The sequence below is a fragment of the Sycon ciliatum genome, chromosome 11, assembly GCF_964019385.1.
Source record: "Sycon ciliatum chromosome 11, ocSycCili1.1, whole genome shotgun sequence".
Taxonomy (NCBI): domain Eukaryota; kingdom Metazoa; phylum Porifera; class Calcarea; order Leucosolenida; family Sycettidae; genus Sycon; species Sycon ciliatum.
Window position 1 is genome coordinate 16,358,919 of NC_088653.1, and position 2,827 is coordinate 16,361,745.

Here is a 2,827-nt window from a genome sequence, read left to right on the forward strand (position 1 = left end):
TCGGCCGAAGCCAACAACATCTTGTTCAAGAGAATCACACCGGAGCTGATTCGTAAATTAAGCCGGCGGATGCACGGATCGTCCGGCCCGTCCGGCCTGGATTCTGATGCATGGTGTAGAATGCTGACGTGATTTAAGAAGGCTTCAGATACTCTCTGCTCTGCATTGGCTGCTGCCGCACAATGTCTGTGCACGGTGACCGTGGAGCCAGAATCAATGTTGGGGTTTACATCGGCTCGCCTGATTCCACTCGACAAACAACCAGGTGTGCGCCCAATCGCGGTCGGTGAGGTGCATAGGAGACTGATCTGCAGAGCTATTGCGAGGATCACGGAACACGACGTCCTCCGCGTAACTGCCCCCCACCAGACATGTGTTGGTGTTCCATCAGCCTGCGAAGCCTCAGTTCACGCAATGACGTCCATGTTCGCTGGACCAAATACGGAAGGAGTATTGTTGGTCGACGCATCAAATGCATTCAACTCGCTTAATCGTCAGGCCGCACTCCATAACGTTCCCCGCATTTGCCCTGCTCTAGGCAAAGTGTTTGCCAACACCTACAGCTCGCCAATTCGCCTTTTCGTTGCTGGTGGCAGTGAGATATTGTCACAGGAAGGGACATGCCAAGGGGACCCATTGGCAATGGCAGTGTATGCTGTTGCCACAGCACCTCTGGTGAAGCACCTGGCAGCGGCTTGCCCGTCGGTCGTCCAGTCCTGGTATGCAGATGACGATGCGGCGGCGGATAGACTCCTGCAGCTCCGACAGTACTGGGATACTCTGGAACAGGCTGGCCGCGGATATGGTTACCACGCCAATGCAGCCAAGACCATCCTCGTTACGAAGCCAGAGCACCTCGATCGAGCGAGAGAGGTGTTTGACGGTACCGGGGTGACTATATCAGCCGAAGGAGCCCGATACTTGGGCGGTGTGCTGTTGATCGGCCAGGTATACCGAAGAATGTATATCCGCAAAGTCGCGTTGCAGGGCACAAGAACTCAAGTCTCTGGCTGGACTGGCGAGGACCCAGCCACACGCGGCATACGTGGTGTTAACCAAGGGTCTGGCTGGCCGGTGGCAATACCATCTCCGTGCCACACAGCACAGCCCTGAGGTTCTTCAGGTACCTGGCCAGGTTATCGATTCGGAGCTTTTGCCAGCTCCCCTGGGCCATGAGTTCGACCCCAATAGCTCACAGCGGGAGCTTCTGTCTCTGCCAACGAGATGTGGTGGTCTTGCTGTGCCGATTCTGCCTTCCCTGGCGCCTGTGGAGTATGCGGCCTCAACAAAGATCACTGAGCCGTTCGTGCGCCTGATTGTACCGCCAGATACATTAACGCCTCCAGAAGAGGCACCTGCTGCTCCATACCAGTCCTCCACACAGCCTCTGACCGTTGCGGGCGCGAAACAGCCTCACAACGTTCGGGGCCATTCTCCCGGGTTGATTTTATTGTCATCTCTACCCGATGATTTCCGCCTACATCCTGTACCACGGCCGGGGATCACTAGCCTGGATGACGCAGCCGGAGGCTCGGGCGCAGATGTTACCCTTGATGCCATCGGGGATGTTCGGCAGCGGGCACGTCAGTCACGTCAGCAGCGGCAAAAGAAACAGGATGAAAGAGTGGCACAGTTGCGCCCCATGCTACCGCCGGCGCAACAGCTTTTGTTGGAAACGGCTGGTGAGAAGGGTGTTTCAAATTGGTTATCCTCCATGCCGTCTTTCATAACGCCCAGTTCAATCCTGAACAAATCGGATTTTCGTGATGCTGTTTGTATTCGATATGGTTTGTCATTGGAGGGAGTGTCCAGTTCCTGTATTTGTGGGCAAGACATGACAATAGATCATGCCATGAGTTGCCCGGCGGGTGGTTACCCAATTGCAAGACATAACGAGATCCGGGACATTCTGTCAGAAGCTATTCGGGAAATACTACCAGATGTGGAGAAGGAGCTTCTTCTCAAGCCGTTCGAAGGAGAAACACTACCACATCGAACTGCGAACCGGTCTTTGGAGGCGCGTCTGGATATCAGGGCGCGGGGCTTCTGGACCCGGCAGCAGGATGCCTTTTTTGATGTACGGGTAACACACCCGAAGGCAAGCCTGCTGTCGCGTACAGACGTCCTGCGTCAGCTGAAGACCCATGAACAGGCCAAAAAGAGAGAATATTGTGCCCGTGTAAATATTGTAGAGAGAGCATCATTTACACCGTTAGTTTTTTCAACTTCAGGCATGTGTGGGCCAGAGGGGTCTCGTTTTTTGAAAAATTTGGTATCGCTTGTTGTTGAGAAAAATCCTGAGTTACATTATTCTGTAGTCATGGGACAACTTCGATCTGTATTGTCGCTGTGTTTGCTCCGCTGGTGTATTACCTGCATACGTGGTTCGCGGGCATCATACAAGCGCCAGCGCCACAGCTTTTTAACAAGCTGCCATACCCTTAGAGCACGTTGATGTGTACGGGTGTCTTATGTTTGTTCTTTTATTTTCCATTATGAGCTGATCTTCTCCGATTGGTGGCCCCATGCCCCATTTAGAAAAGCGATCCTGTCAGCTTTTCTATTATTGTGTTCACATGGCAGAAAAAACGACATCGCTATGCTACGTAGGTTTCTACGTAAGGTGCTCGGTATTTCACTTAGGCTACGTAGGTTTCTACGTTAGGTGCTCGGTATTAGATCTACCAACGAGTGGTAGCCGCGTGCTGTGCACGTGCACGGCAGACATGGTGCATGCAGTGCAGTCCGTTTTCCGATGTGCATGCGCGAGGAACTTCCTTCTTTGGAACTGCTTCTTGCATGAGCTGTTTCGGATATTTCGTGTCCT